At 38.4% G+C, this 22,553-nt stretch overlaps 1 protein-coding gene across 11 annotated transcripts in view; it reads right to left on the reverse strand.

The window, feature by feature from the left end:
- The window catches only part of HUWE1 (HECT, UBA and WWE domain containing E3 ubiquitin protein ligase 1), a 179,513-nt gene that overhangs the window by 148,991 nt on the left and 7,969 nt on the right, over positions 1-22,553 (reverse strand). The gene's annotated exons all lie outside the window — the stretch shown is intronic.

A 22,553-nucleotide genomic window follows, 5' to 3' on the forward strand; every position in this document is an offset into this window, starting at 1 on the left:
CTGCTGAAAAAGCAGGGGAAGTGGGCGGCCCTGGCAGTAGCCAAGAAAATGGCTGGCATTCAGGTTGCATGGTTGCAGGATTATATGATGAAGACAGCTGTGGGAGAGGACGATCCCCAAGACCCGTTGTTTCAGTTTGAATAGGGGGAAGGCCAAGGGACCTGTCTAATGGGGACAGATGAGGGGCCAGAAGTCCAACGTGAAATTGCAATCCACTGCTCCCCTTCTACTGCTCCCCTTCTAACATGCAGCAGGTATTGGCCTTAGAAGATAAACAGGTGCTTTTTTGCTGCAGCAGCTAAGAGAACAGTCAAGGTGACATAGTCCTTGAATGTGTTTGACCCTGCCAAGCCTGTAAGCTTGCTGGGGGGGGGGGGGGGGGGTTGGATGGTGCTTGTGGCAACAAACAGAGCACTTATGGAAAGGCACTGAGGTCCATTAGTAAAAAGCTGTATAGCTAGTTGCCTGCAATGGGCCTTTACCTTGGTGATTAGCACGGACAGCTGGGATGTCTATCGTGGACTGATCATTAAGTGGCATAGTAGACTCTTGAAGCAGGGACTGCAACAAGAGGGGGGCACCGGCTCCCTTGCTGGATGGAAACACTGTTTGTGGTCAGTATGAGAGACCCTGATGGGGGAGCCTGGCACCTGTGAAAGCCCTCCTGCACTGGGAAGCTGCTCTCATCCAGTTGCAGAGATGCACTAAGGACACTTTCTTCAATAGATATGGCCCTGCACTATACAGGCCATCCCAACTACTGTGGGCTGGGGGCTAGAGGTGAGCCTCCGGTTAACTCCCTGGGAAGTTATATGTAGTACACCTAAAATTAATGTTGTATGTTGATTACATCTCAATTTAAAAAATGTTAAGTAAAAAAAAAGGACCATGGACCCAACTGTAAAACTGTAACACTAGAAAATATTTACAAACCATATGTAATATCTAAAATATATAAAGAACTCTCAATCCTCAACAATAAAAACAACAATAAACAATCCTCTGAAATAAGAGCAGAGTAATTTGCAGAAATAAACTCAACAATAGTAAAATTGTTTTATTTAAAGGATGAGCCCTTGCCAAGTAGCTCAGTTGATTAGAGCATCATCCCATACACCAAGGTTGCAGGTTCGATCCTGGGTCAGGGCACATACAAAAATCAACCAGTGAATGCATAAATAAGTGGAACAGATTGCTGTCTCTCTCTCAAAAAACAAATCAATTAAAAAATGTAGATGATATCACCTTTAAATTTTCACACAAATGTCTAACTAAAGCTATTTTGACTTGGAATTCTGTACTCGGAAAGGGTCTGGGTTGGGAACAATACTCTGGCCTAAAAAGTGACTTGTTAGGCCTTGGCTGGTTGGCTCAGCGGTAGAGCATCGGCCTGGCGTGTGGGGGACCCGGGTTCGATTCCCGGCCAGGGCACATAGGAGAAGCACCCATTTGCTTCTCCACCCCCACCCCCTCCTTCCTCTCTGTCTCTCTCTTCCCCTCCCGCAGCCAAGGCTCCATTGGAGCAAAGATGGCCCGGGCGCTGGGGATGGCTCCTTGGCCTCTACCCCAGGCGCTAGAGTGGCTCTGGTCTCGGCAGAGCGACGCCCCGGAGGGGCAGAGCATTGCCCCCTGGTGGGCAGAGCTTCGCCCCTGGTGGGCGTGCCGGGTGGATCCCGGTCGGGCGCATGCGGGAGTCTGTCTGACTGTCTCTCCCCATTTCCAGCTTCAGAAAAATACAAAAAAAAAAAAAAAAAAAGTAAAAAAAAAAAAGTGACTTGTTAGAAGAATAACTGATAGCTCACAGAACCAAGAAGGCATAGAGATCCACATTCAGAAAACAGGAACCAAGGAAACTGTGCAACCTGGAACTACAGGCAAAGGTCCTCCCACAGACACAGCTCAGCTGGGGGTAGCTACACTGCCAACACTAGACTCTGGATAGATGTTCAGAAGATACTGCTAGTGGCAGAATTATTTCTAAACGGTCTCAGTTATTTGTTTTAGGTATCAGTGACTCTAGATGCAAAGTCCCAAGTGTGAGCATCTGATCGGTTCAGCACCGGTTCCATGTGCATGCCCTAACAGTGTTCTGGGAGAACAAGCGCATTTGGCTCTTTCAGTTTCCACAGTATTTGGTTCCAAACATTTCATAAACAGATTCATATAAGCACTCAGTTGAAAAACCAAGCTAAAACAAATGAACAAATACACATATCCCCATAACAAGTGCAATGTTAACCTGATTTCTGTAACTTTGCTGCAAGAAACGTCTATAGATTAAAAAAAGAAAGCTATCACTGCCCATGAAACATCAGTTAAGAAAAATGAAACAAGTTTTTTGTTTTTAGTTACTCATTTTTAAGCTTGTTTCACAGTGGCAAGGGAGAATACTTTTGAGTGCTCATTACAAGCAGAAATACTTAGGCTGGTAATTCCCAAAACATTTTAGAGCTTCTTGCCCCATGAAGAAAAACAAGGTATCAGTAATTTGGGAAATGTTACAGATGGGATTTCTTTTCCTTTAGGAGTGCTGACAGACATTACTAATGGCTCCAAGAAACCTTGGGTAAAGGAAACTTGTCAGGGCCAACAACCATTTTTTCAAGTGACATCTACTGACAGTCTAGAAATTTAAGTATCCCAAAAAATACATGTTGAGACATGCTACCCAGGGGCTTCATAACAGTCTTTCATACAATCCTCACTAGTCAAGCAAAGTTTTGTCCCCACGTACAGATAGACAACTGAGACTCAGAGAAATTAAGTACCTTACTTTGGTGAGTGAAGGAGAGCACCAAGATCTAAATCCAGGCCTTTCTGTCTTCCAATTCCATGTTTTAAAAATAAAAAACCCCATATAGCCACATTACTATTAACAGATAAAAAATATTACTTCTTTAGTGTGATCAAATATCCAGTGTTCGCTTTGTCTCATAAATTATTTTGTATAGTTTTCATTCAAATTGGAACCTAAATTCCATACATTCAATTAATGTGTCTTAAATTCTTATAATCCATAGGCAGCTTCTCAATTTTTAAAAAATTTTTTCCTTGCAACTTATCTTTTAAATAAGCTAGATTGTTTGTCCTACAGATGATTATATTTCACATGTTTTATTACCTCTCTATTTTCTGTTACACTGGTCAAGTCAGAGACCAGAAAAAAAAAGCATAATCTCAGGCCCCACCCAGACCCGAGGAATCGATTTGTATTTTAGTAAAACCTTCAGGTGATTTACTTATTAAAATTTGAGAAGCACCAGATCAGAATATAGGCTCAGAATCAGGAAATCCAGGTTAAAATCACTGCTATATCACTTATTATATGAGCACGGACAAATGAGTCTCTGTGTACTTGTTTCCTCAATTATAAAATAAGGATAACTGATCTTCCTACTTCTATACTTTCATCCAATTCCTTCTCCAGAGAGCATCACAAGTAATCTTAAAACATAAATCAACTCATAGTACTTCCTTGTTTAAAACCTTGCGTTGGTTTCCCTGGAATCATATTCAAACTCTAACCATTACCCACAGAACCCTGGCATAATTTGGCTCCTGAAACTCCCTCCAATCTCTTCTCTTCACAACCACATTAGTCTTTCCGTTTAGTTTCTAGAATACTGTAAGTTCTTTCTGGCCCCTAGACCTTTATAAGAGCTATTCTCATGGAGTGCTTCTACCCCACACTCCCATTCTTCCCACAGCCAGGTACATTTGAGGATCTGACATTAAAATAAGATCCAAAGTGGCTTCCATGGCGACCAACCTAAAGCTGGTCTAATCGTTATTTTTAATTACAATACCATGCTTGTTTCTCTTAAAGCAAGAATCAATTAACGTAACTGGTATTAAATTCTTACCATCTAGCCTAGCATTGTACACATAAGTATAGTACCCATGTATCTGTAGAATGGAGCTCAGGGAAGACGCATGCCCTAAGGAAAAAAAAATCTGTGATTGTCAGCATACAGACAGTAGTTGAAACTATGGGTCTGGAGAGGATTGCTTACAGAAAAAAGAGGAAACAGGCCCAGAACTGACTTCTTATTTGATCTAATATTTAAAGGTAAGGCAAAGAACTCAGGAAAGGAGAGGCCACTGAGGTAGAAGCAAAACTCATTCATGGAATCACGAAAGACAGAAGATGGCAACTTGTGTCAAATGCCAAAATGAGATATGCCCAGAAAAAGGTCCACTGAAATTGGGAATAGAGATAACTTGAGAAGCAATAGTTACAGTGGGGTGGTGGGAAAGAAAACAGACTGGACTGAGTCGGGGAATCAATGGAAAGTGAGGCAATATACATACATGGCACACGTAGAAAACTCTTGTGAAAGGTTGGCTGTGCATACAAATACAGAATTATGGGGTCATCAAAAGGTAGAGTGGAAGGGAGGGGAAGAGAAGATAGTGGAAAGAAAATCCCTAAGTTGAGTGTAGGGGACTATTTTGCCTCTCACTATTTCACCTTAACATAATGAACATTGATGTGGGTTTTGAATAGCACAAATACTACCTAGAATTAGGACAATCCTCTCCCTATTTTACTAAAACTTGGCTAAGTGTTCCTCCCTACATGCTTATATTGTACCCTGTACCTATCACTTCCCTATTAATGAGAAAATGTCTGCCACGGGGTAGGGAAGGAAACAAAAAAACACTGGGAGGGGAAGAAACAGTATCAGTGGTCGCCTCTAGGTGGCAGGATAACATATACTTTTATTTTTGCTTCATGCTTTTCAAATCCTTCCAAATTTCCTATAATCATACATTCACTTATAATGAGAATTTTTCTTCTGTACAATTTTTATTAAGGTAGAAAACAGTGACCCTGAGCCAAAGGGCATGCATCAAATTAACAACAGTATCATCTAAACAAATGCCCTGATTGGTTGCTGCCTGCTCTTGAAGCTTCTTTCCTATACCTTTTGCTATTTAGTACTGGAGTTTAGCACTCCATATTTATCAGTTTGGTTTATTATTGGTAGGCTAAGTAATGCTACATACACATTTGGGAATGTGGATAAATCAAAGTCAGCCTAAAATTCCCAATGAAATCAATAGAAAAGCATTATGGCAGTTTTTAACCAGAAATGCTTAGAAAACAAACTCCAACATGCCACACAAAGCAAAACACTCAATTTTTGCCTTGCAGTGAGTGATTCCATTTGCTCTCTGAAGTCTCTGAAAGTAAATTCAGGTGAGAACTGTCTGGACCATCCATCATGTCAGGAAGTAGCAAGCCAAATGGCACAGACATCACATTAACTGATTTGTTAAAGGGGACACCAGCTGATTGTCAAGCCCTTCCAGCTCGTCTAGTGTTTATTTTTATTAATATCCACTCAACAAATATTTTGAGAATATGTTAAACAGCTAACATTTACTGACCATTATAATTATATATTAACTCTAACATTTACAACTACTTGGAGGTAAAGTTTATACCCAGTTTACTGAGGCCAAGAATAGCCACATACCCAGTGACAACCTGGATTCAAACCAAATTTGCTCCACTACTCTACAGTATATAAAATGTCTATATGCATAATCCACCCCAGCCCACCCCTCCTAGACACCAATATCCCTATCCTTGGGCACATAAAACATAACCCAGAAGATTTGCTGACCTAGATTTTATTGGACACAGATAAGATGTAATAATAAAGCAACTAACAGAGTATAAAGATGTTGAATTACGTTGTACACCGAAAATTATGTTAACCAATGTTATCCCCAATAAACTTTATTTTAAAAATATAGCAGCAGAAAAATAGTCCATAGTAACTGTTCAATAAATGTTTGCTGCTGTTGAGGAAGACACATACATAATAATACTAAAGCAATTGAGGAATAGCCTTTACTCACTCAAGACAAATCTGGAAATCATATATTTGCAGAAATACCTTGACAAAGTCTATCTTTCAAAATATGAAGATTCTATACCTCAGGGAAGAGTATGCTCTTGGTGCTTTTCTGCACATTAGTACATTCAGAGAAAATAAGGGCAAGGACACCAAAGAAGAATCTGATACCTCAACACTGACTTTGCAGGTAGGAATGTCGTCTGAGAACACATCCCACACATCCTCTACTCTACTGTCCTGGGAAGCTACAGATCTCAAAAGTTATCCTTTTGGTCATTACTTTTGATTAGAGAGAAAAACTGGCATCAAAAGAATCTGGTAACAAACTAGGGCTCACCAAAGTTGTAGATCAGTTTTGCCAGCAGAAAGGAAATGGCAGCATGCCAATCCACCCTTCTTAGCATTCCCAACAAAAAAATTAAAACAGCAATGACAGCGTCAAACTTGTGCAAATTAAGGAGGAAAGACTCCCTGTATATACATTTTAACTTGATGTTCTGGAAGAATCCTAGTCTATCCTTTAAAAATTATTTGAATTTCTCTTCCTGTTCCCTAGTTGTGACTGGATTTGGTGCAAAAGATCAATTATAACAATCAGTGACTGATCATTCCCTATTTCATATCCAACTCCAAAGATGCAACTCCTTTTTCAGTCTTGCCCCCTGTAACAGAAAATTAAGACATCGGCCTTTAAACTCTTTATTCAAATGTGAAGAACTTAATCATATAATCAACACAATAATTTTTTTTTAAAAAAAGAAATTAACCATAGAAATGCCTGTTACTATCTAATCAGTGCACTTCACCCAGAAGGGCCATAGAGTGTTCACTAGATTCAGAAAAATATATCCACCAGAAGTCAAGCAATTTAATAATAATTTAAATTAAAAAATTAAATCTGGAGTTCTCAACGCTGGATGTAGTAAAATCACCTGAGACCTATTTTTGTAAAAAACTTCTGGACATACAAATTTCTGATTCAGTAAAAATGAGGTGAGAACTTTTGTTTTTCAAGCTGTATAGGTGATTTAGTTGCACAGCCAGACTTGAGAGGCACTTAGGTAGATATTATGCTTTACCAATTTGTTACTCACTTAGAAATTTCCTTTAAAGTAATGAGTAGTCTCTAAATAAAGACTAGCCACATGATGGCCCTGGCCAGTTGGTTCAATGGTAGTGTCGCCCTAGCAGGTGGAGTCCTGGGTTCGATTCCCAATCAGGGAACACAGGAGAAGTGACCATCTGCTTCTCCACCCTTTCCCATCCCCCTTTTCCCTCTCTCATATCTCCTCCTGCAGCCATGGCTGGATTGGTTCTAGCAAGTTGGCCTTGGGCGCTGAGGATAGCTCCCTGGAGTCTTGCCTCAGGCACTAAAAATAGCTCAGTTGCTGAGGAACTGAGCAACTGACCCCAGATTGGCAGAGCATCTCCAGTTGGGAACTTGCCGGTTCCGGTGTATAAGGAAGTCTGTCTCTGTTTCCCCTCCTCTCACTTAAAAAAAAAATAAATTAAAAAAATAAAAGAAAAAGGAATAGCTATGTATTGATTAATTGTCAAAGCTAGTTAACAGATGGGTACACAGGGTTTTGTTATACTATTTTTTAACTTTGGTATATGTTTGAATCTCATAAATTAAAAATATTTTAAATTAATACTTTATCCTGCCAGATCCCTCCATTTCCATCCTCCACATTGCTGCCAGAGCAATCTCCCTCAAACTCAAAAATCTACCTATATCAAGGTCAAACTCTTTACCTAACCCACCATACAAGACCTTTAGGACCTAGTCCCTATATACCTCTCTTACCAGGGCCATGACATTACCCAATATTACCCTCCATTCTTCACATGCTTTAACCATGTCAATCTTTTTAACAGTTTCTCTATTATTCAAGACTTTGGATATCTTGACTCAAATTGTTCTCTGCTGAAATGGCTGATCTTTGCGTATCCCCTAGAGCTCAGCTTAAATATCACCTACTCTATGAAACTATTTCAGATATTCCCTCCCCAAGTAAAATCACCCACTCCCTGTTCTGTGTCCCCACTGCACCCTGCATATACCCTTAATCACCTTTTACTTATATGTCTATCTCCCAACTAGAGTGAGTTCTGCATGAATGGCACTGTGTCTATTTATTTTTGCATTCCTATTGCCAGCAGAGAAACAGTCATTTAATGTATTAATAAATGACTATCTAGTAAATGTTTATGAAGCTAAAAATTACAAGTCACATTAAACTCTGGTGAAATTTTCAACTGAGAAAAACCTATTTATACAATTAATTCAATCTGCATTCTTCCATTTAACAAATACTACATAAATGAACACACTATTGGCCCTGGCCGGTTGGCTCAGTGGTAGAGTGTCGGCCTGGCGTGCGGGGGACCCGGGTTCGATTCCCGGCCAGGGCACATAGGAGAAGCGCCCATTTGCTTCTCCACCCCCCCTCCTTCCTCTCTGTCTCTCTCTTCCCCTCCCGCAGCCAAGGCTCCATTGGAGCAAAGATGGCCCGGGAGCTGGGGATGGCTCCTTGGCCTCTGCCCCAGGCACTGGAGTGGCTCTGGTCTTGGCAGAGCGACCCCCCGGAGGGGCAGAGCATCGCCCCCTGGTGGGCAGAGCTTTGCCCCTGGTGGGCGTGCTGGGTGGATCCCGGTCGGGTGCATGTGGGAGTCTGTCTGACTGTCTCCCCGTTTCCAGCTTCAGAAAAATACAAAAAAAAAAAAAAAAATGAACACACTATTATGTATATGCAGGGCACTGTGATGGATGCTATGAATTAACAACTGGTTATACAGAAATGTAAAAAAATGTATATATCGGGAAAAAAATAGAAGCAATGGTAATATAAAAGCAGTAATTCTCTAGTACACAAAAATGCACAACTACAACTTCCTAGTGACCAAAGTTAAGCTGAAAAGCAATCAATTACAAAATACAGTACATTAAATAATTCTTATGTAACACCAAGTATAATCCTTTACTTTTAGCCCAACTTTCATCTTTTGTCATAGTACTTTAACCTAAAAAAGAAAAAAATATATATGCAAACATGCACACACATACACATATATACTAGAAAAATGTTAAGAACAAACAACATGGCAATTTGTACATCCTCTTAATAAAACAGAGAAATCTTTAGATTTCTACTTCTCCTACATTGAGGAATCAGCACAAAAATACTGAAACTCTATAAAAAAATTTTTCATGTGTTGTTATTTTTCTGGGAAGATAACTGATAGCTTTTATTGGCTTCTTAAGAGATGCATGACTTTGATAAACATTAAGAACCATCACCCCACAAAAATTGACCAGGACACTGTCTCCTTAGCCAGTACGTTTTCACTTTCATTTATGAAACACAGATGTATGCTACTTCCCCTAAAGCCACATGATAGGCTGTCAAATACAATACAGCACAGAAAAACAAAGAAAAAGAATTCCAACCCTTATGCATTGCTCAGTTCCAATTCTGTCATGTCTGAGTTTTCAAAGAAATATACAGCATCTCTAAAGATTAAACCTCCTCTGCCTGACCTAGTGCAGAGTGGTGCGGTGGATAAAGCGTCGACCTGGAATGCTGAGGTCACCGGTTTGAAACCTTGGGCTTGCCTGGTCAAGGCACATATGACAAGCAAATACTAAGAGTTGATACTTTCTACTCCTCTCCCCACTGCCTCTCCTCTCCCTTTCTCTCTTAAAAAAAGTAAAATCTTAAAAAAAAAAAAAAGATTAAACCTCCTCCTCTGCATAAGAAGCTATTCTCTATTCATGGATCAAAAAATCCTCTAGTCCTGTACCCCAAAGAAAAGTAGAAAAGGCACAAACCTATAGAAAAGCTAGATTAAGTATATTTCCAAATAAAAGCTAGGTTTTAATTCCTTAAAATAGTCTTACAAAAAATGTATCTATATGGGGGGGAGGAGAGACCTCAGTAATGCATTTATTTGCTACCATACATGCTGATTATTATTATTACAATTTTTAAATTTAGAGACTGAGGAATGTTATTAAAAGAAAGTCAAAACGAAGTAGAGCAGTGGTCCCCAACCCCCGGGGCTGCAGACCAGTACCGGTCCGTGGGCCATTTGGTACCGTTCCACAGAGAAAGAATAAATAACTTACATTATTTCTGTTTTATTTATATTTAAGTCTGAACGATGTTTTATTTTTAAAAAATAACCAGATTCCCTCTGTTACATCTGTCTAAGACTCACTCTTGACGCTTGTCTCGGTCATGTGATACATTTATCCGTCCCACCCTAAAGGCCAGTCCGTGAAAATATTTTCTGACATTAAACGGGTCCATGGCCCAAAAAAGGTTGGGGACCACTGAAGTAGAGGACTGGCTACCTGAAGAAGCCATCAGAAAAACATTTTCTGAGGAAATAAAGAGATTCTGGAAGCACCAAATCCAATACAAATGAGAGGGCTCAAAAATAAGGTGAGAATCAGTTGGATCCCAGCTAAGTAAACTGGTATCCAAGGACAGGCTCAACTAGGGAACCAGACAGCTAGGGTCAGCCAGTGAGTCAGACTTGGGACCATGCATGTACTTCTTCAGACTGGACAGGAAGAGGAAATTTGCCCTAAGAAGTTTCAAACTCAAGCTTATGGGTGTCAGACAGAACTGGGCTTAAATTCTATTTACTAGCTGTATGACTGTATGATCTTAGACCAAGTTATTGTACAAGTCAGTCAAGCTCTGTAAAATAAACAGTCTATCCACAGGATTGTGCCTGGCAAAGAGTAAGCCATACTATTATTTGTTATATTTCTCTTTTTAAAATTTTTTTAGCAAGAGAGACAAACAGGAAAGGGAGAGAGATTTCACAACTATGAGATTCATTGATTGCTTCTCATTATGTGCCTTGATGAGGGGATCCAGCCGAGCCAGTGACCCTTTGCTCAAGCCAATGACCACAGGGTCATTTTGATGATCACACACTAAAGCCTGACCCCATGCTCAAGCTAGCAAGCCTGCGCTCAAGCCAGTGACCTTGGGGTTTTGAATCTGACCTCAGCGTCCCAAGTCAACACTTTATGCACTGTGCCACCACCAGTTAGGCTCTTACATTTCTTTTAGCTCCAGATTAATCTAAGAACAGAAATCTTTTTTTTTTTTTTGAGAGGGAGGGAGAGGGAGAAAGGTGGGAGGAGAGATAGAGAAAGAAGCATCAACTCATTGTTCTACTTAGCTGTGCCTGACAAGGGATCAGACCAGTGGCCTCAGGCTCAGGTTGGCAACCTCATGCTCAAGCCAGCAACCTCAGGATCATATCTATGAGTTCTGAGCTGGCGACCTTGGGTTTCAAACCAGTGACCCTGGCATTCCGGGTTGATACTCTATCTACTGCTCCACTACCAGTCAGACAAAGTGCATCAATCTTAAGCTGGGTATCTCATTCTCTCTCTCACACACATATAAATAGTCTGCTGAATAATGTTTGGTTGGGCCATGCCACTTAACAATCAGAGAAAAAATTAAGTGTGTATCAATTATTTTGGGCTGGTTCAAATGAATTTGCAAGGGAGAGATAAAGATTCTTCTATATGGTTTAAAAGAACAAGTTATTTATGGTCATTTCCAATGTTCTTTAAATAAACCAACCAATAAAACAATCAACTACTTTAAAATAGTTATATCTTTAACATGAAAGGTGTTAGCTGAAAATGAAAGAGCAGTATGCAAAGGTAGTCTAGCTCCCTGCCACCAACTGACTTCATGAGCTTAGAACAATCTGGGCCTCAAATATATATAAAATGGGAACATCACTACTAAGACCCTTTGAAGCAATGTCTATAACACTGTACCTTCAGTTAAAGATAAATGTTAAGTATTCAACACAATCAACCCGAGTTATTCTCAAAATTAAAGAGCAAAAAGCAACCAAGCCAGTTTTCTACTTGGCAAGCTGAGCACATTTTGAAAGAACAAATAAATTTTCCCACGTTGGAAAATAGCTTTTGGTCAACAATTTGAGTGAAAAGAAAAGCACATACCTATTTTACACCATTATTCAAACACAAAAAGCTAAACTGTAGAAGTATTAGAAGATAATGTAGGAAAATATTCTTGTAATTCTGGCAAAGATCATCCAAACAAGATACACAATCTAGAAACCTTAAAGGAAAGAAAAAAGGGGACAGATTTGACTACATAAAAATTTCAACCCATAAACAGAAAATATTTGCAATAGGATAAAGAACTCTCAAAACTCAGTAAGACAAATAATCTGACTGAAAACCAAGTAAGAAAGCATGAATTAGCAGAAGATACAAACATCTGCTCAAACTCACTAGTAATAATAAAATACTTATCAAAGCAAGGATGTACTATTTTCTCACTCATCAGACTGGTTAAAATGGAAAAGATCACTATCTTGTCTTGGCAGATACAGGTGGAGAAAAGGATACTTATAGACGCTGCTGGTGGGAATGAAAATTCAGTATTATGTATAGCTTTTCCGGAGGTCCTTTAGGCAGTATCTATTAAAAATTTAAATGATCCAGAATGAATTCTACCTCTAAGGGCCAACAAAGGGAATGATAAATTATCGTTGAATGATCAAGTCCATGCTTTGGAATGCAGCACAACACTAAAAAGAATGGAGTCAAGCATTTTTTTTTTAATTTTTTAGTTTTCTTTTGAAGCTGGAAACGGGGAGAGACAGTCAGACTCCCGCATGCGCCCGACCGGGATCCACCTGGCACGTGGGCGAAGCTCTGCCCACCAGGGGGCGTCACTCTGCCGCGACCAGAGCCACTCTAGCGCCTGGGGCAGAGGCCAAGGAGCCATCCCCAGCGCCCGGGCCATCCTTGCTCCAATGGAGCCCTGGCTGCAGGAGGGGAAGAGAAACAGAGAGGAAGGAGCGGAGGGGGGTGGGGTGGAGAAGCAAATGGGCGCTTCTCCTATGTGCCCTGGCCGGGAATCAAACCCGGGTCCCTCGCATGCCAGGCCGACGCTCTACCGCTGAGCCAACCGGCCAGGGCCTGGAGTCAAGCATTTTAATTTGAAAGTTTTACAAACAGGGAATTCAGTCCCATCTACAGGTTTACGACACCATAAATAAGCATGAAAACAGTCAGATTGAATTATCCCATGAAAAGATCCAAATTGACCTCATTTTGAAAAGTAATAACCATAGTCCAAAAGGGCAAAGAAACTGAGATTTCTTTGGACTTTGACTTGATCGTTTACTTTTCTATTCCTTTAAATTTTCCCCATTTTAGGGGGAACTTTCTTATTATAAAAGAGCCACTTACTCTTTACTGTCATGGATGACACCTGCTGGCACATTTAGAAATAGAGATAGCTCAGTTTTAAGAAAAAATATAGCACAGTAGAACATGACTAGGTAACCTTGGTCCAATGCCCAACTCCACCGCTAACCGGCTGTGTTAACTTGAAAAAGTCACTTCCCCTACCTAATCTGGGCCTATAAAGTGTTTGATATGAATTAATATCAAATATAAGGTCTTATCCAATTTTTCTGTTGGACTTGGAGAAGATTAGCATTTTGTTTTGCTCAAGATAGAGATTTCAATTCACCCATGCAGACAGTCTGTTTTTACTTCTAAAAAGTGAAAATAATAAATAAAGTGAAAATATAATACCCTATGTAAAAAGGGTGTCTTCAAGATAGATAAGGAAATTTGAGAAGCAGAGAAATGGAGCCCCAGATTAGGTCAAAAGACGTCAAGATACTCTAGGCTGGAGGAGTCAAACTAGCTCCTGCAAAAAATATGGCAGCAGATACAGTTATAAGGGATGAACCATCTACAGCAATGATACTAGTTCAATCCAGGTTTATGCTCTTCTCTAATATGAAGTTATCACTCAGGGATTACTCTGAGCTACTCTATATACTGTAAATCAACGTACCAGTGAATAATGCATGATTGTCTTTTAAAATAACAGTAAGGATCAAAAAGCCTTACATTTTTGCATTTGGGTCTGGAAATTTATTAAAATAAACATGGATGTTACAAAGATTTCTCTATTAGAATATTCTTCTGCTTCTTTCCTTTATTCAACACCTATTTACCAAATGTCTACTGCGTGGTAGGAAGCATTGTTTAAGATCATGAAAAACTAGGACTAAAAGGGTTTTGGTTTTTGTTTTTCTTTTCCTTTTAAGTGAGAGGAGCTGAGATAGTGAAACAGACTACCGCATGCACTGTAACCGGGATCTACCCAGCAACCCCAGCTGGGGTTGAACCAGTCACTGTGGGAGGTTAAGAAGGAGAGAAGGGGGAGGGGAGGAAGAGAAACAGATAGTTGCTTCTCTTGTGTGTCCTGACTGGGATCCAAACCAGGATGTCCATATGCTGGGCCGATGCTCTATTCACTGAGCAAACTGGCTAGGGCCAGAACTTAAAGGTTGAACACAGGGAATTACATAGTTAATAAATTATAAATCATGCACACAATAGAATATAATACAGCCATTAAAAACATTATAGAAGTATACATTATAACAGAGAATGGGCAATATATTAATTGGGAACATCAAATTTAAAAATACCATTTCTATAATGGTCTGGAGAAACAGGTAAAAAAGGCAATTTGGGAAAACTAAGGAAGTTTGAATATGGAATGGATATTAGATAATATGAAAAAAAAGAATAAATTCCTTAGGTATGATAATATATAGTATTGTGGTTTTACAGGTCTTTGTTCTTAAAACATGAATGCTGAGGGATTTAATCCTTGAGTAGTACGAACATTCAGGTACATCTCGTGCCTCCTGCCCATCCAGAGTACGACTGATTTATTTTTAAAATGTGTAAGGCAACATTTAAAAAAGGCAAATGTATGTTCTTCTTGTTTCCTTAAATTGATTATTAAACAAACATGATTTTAAGTTAATAAAACTGTAACTAATTTCATTTTTTGAAAAACGAAAAACAAAAACTCACTCCCAGCAGTCAGCGAGCATGAAAAATACTACTCAAAGGGTTGAGGATGAAGTAGCATTCTTACTTCATATGCTTCAAAAATGTTCAATACATATATAAATCAAATATGGCAAATTCTTAACAACTGCTGGATATAGCTGATGATATACAAATGCTCCTATGCTATTCTTTCCGCATTTTTATGTTTGAAAATTTTCATTATAAAACGTTGGAAGGTAATAAATTACATTTTAAAAAATTATTTTAAAAAATGTTTATGCTATATAGGCATAAATAAAAACCTTGAATGTATTGTATACCAACATATTGATAGTATTTATCTTTGAATGATAGAATTTCAGATTTCTGTGCTTATCTGTATTTTTCAACAAAAGGCAATGTACACTTCTATAATCATGAAGAATATTACTTAAACTCAACAGTTTTCAAACAAAAAAATGAAGTCTCATTCCCAAAGCATTCTTTTTTTTTGTTTTTTTTTTTTGTTTTAAGTGAGAGGAGGGGAAGATAGAGACAGACTTACGCATGCATCCCGACTGACTGGGATCCATCCCGCAACCCTCGTCTTGGAGTTGATGCTCAAATCAACCAAGCATCCTCAGTGCCTGAGGACCAACCTAGATATCCTCAGCACTCGAGGCTGACACTTGGACCAACCAAGCTTACCCTCAGCTCCCAGAGCCAATGCTTGAGCCAACTGAGCCCTGGCTGCGAGAATGGAAGAGAAAGAGGAGAGGGAGGGGAGAAGCACATGGTTGCTTCTCATATGTTCTTTATGTGTTCTGACTGGGGATGTAACCTGGGACGTCTGCAGGCCAGGCCGATACTCTATCCACTGAGCCAACTGGCCAGGGCCAAAGCATTCTTATTAAATGACTTTACAAAGTCTAAAATAGTATGCAAATTTAATACTACACAAGGGATAACAGATTGTTGTTGACATCACATAGTTTTTGAACTTCTACTTACTGGTATGTGAGTAATTTACACCATTCTCACAGTATAAAAACCCAAGTAATTCATGGTAATGATGACAGAGTGAAGGGAACATTGAGTGAAAGTATTATTATAAAGTATTTCCCCTTTACCTGTATTACCTCCCCCTTAAAGACTTGAGGCAAAAATAATGTTAAAAATTATTAACTCAAGGAAGTAGGAAAAGGGTTATTATATTATTCTCTATACTCTTAAGTATATTTTAAATTTCTCAGAAAGAGTGCAACATTACAAAACATGCTCAAGTTCCTCTTGACCATTCCTTGCAAATAAATATATCAGTTTACCCCAATTTTAAAAAATATATACATATAAATAGCATCATATAATCTATGCTATCTTGCAATTTCCCAAAATTACCTCCAAAATAGCAGTATTAATTTATACCATTTATGGGTATTATCTAAGACCAGACTCTTGATATTTCCTTTTTTGTCAAGCTAATAAATGGTTAAAAAGATCTCATTTTAATTTGCATCTCCAATGTTTAGTTTGAGTATTCTTATTAGACATTTTTTAGTTTCTATTCTGGGAAAAGCATGTCCCAAATTTTGTAAATGTTACTCTTTATCATTTAAGGTGAGAACACACCAACCAAAACATTAATGGTAACTATATGCTATAAGAGTAGGAATCTTTTTGCAAAATAAGAACACATTTTCTACTGTTTCCTAAATCAATGCAGTAATAGAAACTAGAAAATGATAAAGTGGATGAAAATAATCATTTTAGATTAAATGTCTAGTTTCAGGGTTCTCTACAGTTCATAAAATCTAGCACAAAGAAATAAATACAGACCAGGTGGTGGCGCAGTGGATGGAGCGTCGGACTGGGAGGCAGAAGAAATAAATACATCTGAAAGTACAGGTCTTGTGAGGAAATGAAACAATGGTTGAGGTTATTGATTCATTTGGGATACATTTAACTTCATTTGTATAACATTTTTGAGTCCAGGATGTACTTGTCATGTATCTTGTTTAACTCTTAACAAAATTACTAGGACATTCTCTGATTGCTTGCTGTAAACTGCTACTAAACATTGTTTAATCTTCATGTTACTATACTTATCTTTGATTATGATTTACATGTTTCCCTCCTACAGTAGACCATGCTGCCCTCCATTCTCCAACTGCTTATCTTTATATTCCCGGTACTTGGCAATACTGAGTATGTCCTCAAATACTTGTTAAGTGAGTTATCACCCCCACTTAAAGGATAAAAAAACAGGTTCAGTGATGAACTAATTTGCCCCAAGTAACATTAACAATTAAGTATTTATTTTACATAAATTACAATGGCTTTATCTTTGTAGGGCACTTATAATTTAAATGTTTTCAAATACATCACTTTAATACTCACCAACAACCTATGTACTTCATGATTACTTTTTGTACTTTTTGGTTACTACTTTATAAATGGGAATGAAATATCAATGATAAACCCTAGGCCCATTCAAACCCTAGATTATATGATGTGTAGCTGTTTGTCACTTTACATACTTGATATATCATTAACTGGATTTAGGAGCGTCTATCAGTTAAAGCAACAGGACAGAAGCTGGAGACCAGGTGTAGGTCCATCTGAAGACCATAAGCTGATATTGTAGTGTCAACCACATGTACCACTTTGAAATGTAATCTTGGCCCAAAGGTTTTTCTTGATATTACCCTGTATTCACAAAAGACAATTGCAGGCTTTCTCACATATCAGCAGTCTCAAAGGCCAGGGAGGGATATAGAGCTAAGGAGAACTTTGAGAAACAATAGGTTACATTATGCATGGCCAAAGCAGGGGAAGAAATGTTAACACAAAGGAAAAGGCTAAAAACTTGAAACACGATCTCACTGAGTCCTTAATTGGATTATGAGTTTTTCAACGGCAGAGACCAACTCTCATTTATTTTATGTTCCCAGCTCATAGTATTTAGAAACACTCAGTAAATACTTTTTGAACTAAATGGACAGTCAAGATGTGAAAGGGAAAAAATTAAAGTATATGTTGGTTTTTAGTATGTTCACAGTTGTATGACCATTACCACATCAATTGTACATTTTCATCATTGAGCAAGGAAACACAGTACCCAAAAGTAGTCACTTACTTACAATTTAAGTACTTACTTACAATGTGTGGAGTGCTATACTTTTTAGATTATATTAAAAGGCATAATATTTACCTCTTTTCTAACTTGCTATATATGGAGCCAATCAAGTCTGTTAATACCTGGTGATACCAGTGACTATTAGGAAGATTCACTATGTTACTAAGGTTACAGCAGAACCTTAAACAGAACAGATTTAAACAATAGAGGACTGTGTAGATGGAGGGAATCAGGGCAACCAATTTACTGCAAATCACCACAAAACTGGGTAAGATTCATAGGGTATGAATGTGATTCCCAAGGCTTGGCAAAGTGAAAAACTACCTGGTGGGATATTCAGTTATCAACTGGCCAGTCGTAGCCCCCAAATGACCAAAGAACAAACCCCATTCCTTTCCACCATTGATGATCCCAACACAGACCTGAAGGGTCCAGAAAAATTTGCTAACTGGCCATCACTTCACCATGACTGCGTATCTCTGAGCTGTTGGAGGTGTTAAGCAAAATAGTATGTTTAAGAAATTACCATCTACTGACTACCTACAGTGTACTAACACCTTACATTTTCTTACATTTTCTCATTTAATCCCAATAACCCATGAATAAGACATTTTCCCTACAAGAGGTAACTGATAGGTTAGATCACTTGCCCAAAGTGACACAACTAGTCTAGGTGGTCAGAAAAAAATTTAAATTGAGCATTTTTCTGGTCTTCTTATATGAATTATTATCACTGAGGAACCTTATAAAATTATTCCAGCCAATATATGAAAAGAAAATGAAGTTAGAATGCCACCATTTTGATACTTTCAATGAATTAACAGATCTAAGTTTTGGAAGCAATGGCTGTTAACATATAAAAAAAAAAATTCCAAGACATCATTACAACCTGGTGAATATTGTGAATGAACACAGCACTGCCAATATCCTTGTCAAAGGGAATGAATCCCAATTTATAAAGCCTCTGGACCCAGCTGTCAATCTGCAGAATATACAGAGGACACAGAGGAACATGTTGAACTATACTGAGTATGCGACCAGAAAAATTCAATCAGTGGGAAACTACAGATCAAATAGCCTGAGTTCCTGACAGATATAGGATAGAGAAAAGAAAAAAAGAGGGAAGCTATAAATATTTAAAAGACAAATCAAGTTTTAAACAAATGGACAAAGTAAAGATATCTAGTGACATACACCTTGGACAATGAAACCAACACAATGCAAAGAAGTGATTACTATAAAGTCAGAATAGCAGATACTTTCCAAGGAAGGAGGATGCTGTGATTGGAATGGACACATGGAAGGACTTCTACGGTGACAGGCAGCTTTATTTCTTAATTTGGACAGCAGTTACAAAGTGTTCGCCATAAAATAATTTATTAAACTATAAATTTGTTTCTGGGTGGTTTCCCTTATCTTCATTCTATTTATTACAATAAAAGTAGAACATTTTAGTCACATGAAAGCTGCTTACATACAGCATGATCCCATTTGTATGAAATGTCCAGAATAGACAAATCTATAGAGACCTAAAGTAGATTAGTGGTTGCCAAGCACTGAATGGTTGGGAGAGAGAAGGGAAGTGACTACTTATGGGTACTGTGTTTCCTTGCTCAGTGATGAAAATGTTCTACAATTGATGTGGTAATGGTCATACAACTGTGAACATACTAAAAACCAACATATACTTTAAATGAGTGAATTATATGGTATGTGAATTGTATCTCAATAAGCTGCTGAAATGTTTAACACATACCAATTAAGCTAAGGGATACTTTTAAAATACAGACGGGTGGAACCAGAGAATCTGAATTTCTAACAAATTCCCAGGTGATAATACTTTTACTGACCTGGGAGCCACATTTTGAAAACAACTTTTAACAAATGATTTCAAAACTGCTCCTAGATAAAATGGCAGTACTAAATAGCACTAGACTGAGAAAGTAGTCTGGGGGGCAAAAAAAAATCCAGTCAATACTCTGTGCCATGCATTGTTCTATTCCAGTGGGTCACCTGATCAACAATAGCATCTCCTGGGAAACTGTTGCAAATGAGAATTCTCAGCCTGCCCCCACTTACAGAATCAGAATATCTGGGGGTGGAGCCCAGTAATCTGTATTTAGCAAGCCCTCCAGATGATTCTGATGTTCCCTAAAGTTTCAGGACCACTATTCTAAGCATTTTATATGCATTAATTCAGCTAAACTTCTCCAAAACCCTATGAGGTTGTTAACACTATTATTATTACCATTTTATACATTAAGAACTGTGGTACAGAGGTTAAATAATTTGCACATGATGACATAGCAGGTAAGAAATGGAGTCAGAACTTGAACCCAGGAAGTCTGGGTCCAGTGTTCTTAATCACTGTGTTGAATGGTACTTCTACCTACAAAAACTCAATCGGCAGAAGAGGTAAGTAAGAAAATAATCATTGCCTGACCAGGCAGTGGCGCAGTGGGTAAGAGTGCTGGACTGGGATGCAGAAGACCCAGGTTGAAACCCAGAGGTCGCCAGCTTGAGCGCGGGCTCATCTGGTCTGAGCAAGGTTCACCAGCTTGAGCCCAAGGTCATTGGCTTGAGCAAGGGGTCACTCAGTTCGCTGTAGCCCCCTGGTCAAGGCACATATGAGAAAGCAACCAATGAACAACTAAGGTGCTGCAACGAAGAACTGATGTTTCTCATCTCTCTCTCTTCTTGTCTATCTGTCCCTCTCACTGTCTCTCTTTGTCACACACACACAAAAAATAATTGCAGCAAATAATAAAATTAAGGCAATCTTACAAAGTGTTCCAAAACATAAGTAGCTACCAAATACAATATACCTAAGTATTTCCAAAGCAATTATCTCTGCTATTTAGTTGTAAGGACTCAAAACCTGGGTTACGCTGAAAATGGTACATAAATTCATGACAGCGTGTTCCCACTTTGTACAAACTTTAAAATCTAAATAATTATACTAGAAGATCATTCCAGAACATTTTGCACCTCCCTACTCCTAGTCCCTTTTAGTTATTTCTTAAAGAAATTTTTCTTAAATTTCTTAAAGGAATTTATTGAAAAGGAAAAATTGCTTTCTTTATCAACATCTAAAATTATACAATCAGAATCTCAAGGTTGAAAAAGAATTTTCAAATCCATCAAGTCCAACCAGCAATCCAGACTGAATACTCATCTATAATACCCATTCCATGTAATAATACATTCATAAATAAGAAACTAAAACAAATTCCAACTTTCTGTAAAATCACATTCTAGAATTAATCCATATCACCACTGTAATTTTTAAAGCCAAATAGTTAAAAACTTTTTAAGGGAACTAAAAGTTGAAAACACTCAGGTTAACAGCCCAAACAAAACCTATAGTTGTTTTACTCATAGACGGCCACTCCTTTACTATCTGAAAGCAATGCTATAACCAGAAGACCAAGCTGGTCAACAAGTACATCAAGTTTTAGAAACTCAACCCCTATGACACATCAAATGAGAGGGCTTCCAAAGATTCTTCTGAGTTGAATTATCCCTGACATTAACATACAAACATCTGGTAACCAGTCATTGAGAAAACCAGTCAGAGAACAATACAGTAACCACCCAGAGCCCAAGTGCTTGTATCAACCTTATAGATGATGAAATCACTGTAAAGCCTTCTAATATAGTTATAGCTACACACCAGATTTTAACAACTTAGTCTAACTGCAGAGGAGGCAACATGGAATATAAAGAGCATACATTTTCACAGCAATCAAGTTTGGCATTTCAATAGTCCTTTGAACCCATGTTTTGAAACACACAACAAAGGAAAAAAAAACCCAATAGCATTTCCATTGTAAACTTGTAGCCATTAAGAACTCTGGAAACAATTCAAATAATAAAATGCCTACTATGTGTAAAGTTCTGTCCCAAAAATCTAGTTACCTAGTTACACAAATTCAGGATTAGAAGGTTTAAGTGACCTGTTCAAACTTCCCAACTAAATTGGCCTGTGGTGGTGCACTGGATAGAGCGTTGACCTGGAATGCTGAGGTCACTGGTTCCAATCTCTGGGCTTGCTTGTCAAGGCACATATGAGAAGCAAGCAATGAACAACTAAAGTGATGCAACTATGAGTTGGTACTTCTCGCTCCCCGCCCCCTGCTCTCTGTAAAATCAACAAACTTCCTAACTAAAGAAAACTCAGGATAGCGGTAAACATCTAATCACCATATCCAATGTGCTCGAAAAATTTTTTTGTTAAACAAATAGACTTCACTGCATTTCCCCAAAAACTCACTTCTTTAATACTTAAGCATATTTTCAGCTAACAATCTGATTTCTCCATTAATGAACAAAGAACTGAAAAATCTGAATTCATGATCCATAGCAGTGAATCATATTTCACCTAACACTTCAAAAACTTTCATGACCTCTACACCCTCTTTATCCCTTCAACTTGGAATCAATCACTCTTATTTTAAAGGTAGGCACAAATGGCCTTGCTCTGATCCCATTCGTGCCTAAGTCAAAGGCTGGCTGGAGACTGTGTTCAACTTCCACTCTCAGGTATTGATCATAGAGAAGACAAACAGTAGAACCCAGGATGGCCAATGCTACACAAGGAAAAAAATGAACTGTTCAAAAGACTTTATGCAGGGGTGGGGGGCACAATTTCCAGAAGAAAATG

The sequence above is a fragment of the Saccopteryx bilineata genome, chromosome X (genome assembly GCF_036850765.1).
Source record: "Saccopteryx bilineata isolate mSacBil1 chromosome X, mSacBil1_pri_phased_curated, whole genome shotgun sequence".
Classification (NCBI taxonomy): domain Eukaryota; kingdom Metazoa; phylum Chordata; class Mammalia; order Chiroptera; family Emballonuridae; genus Saccopteryx; species Saccopteryx bilineata.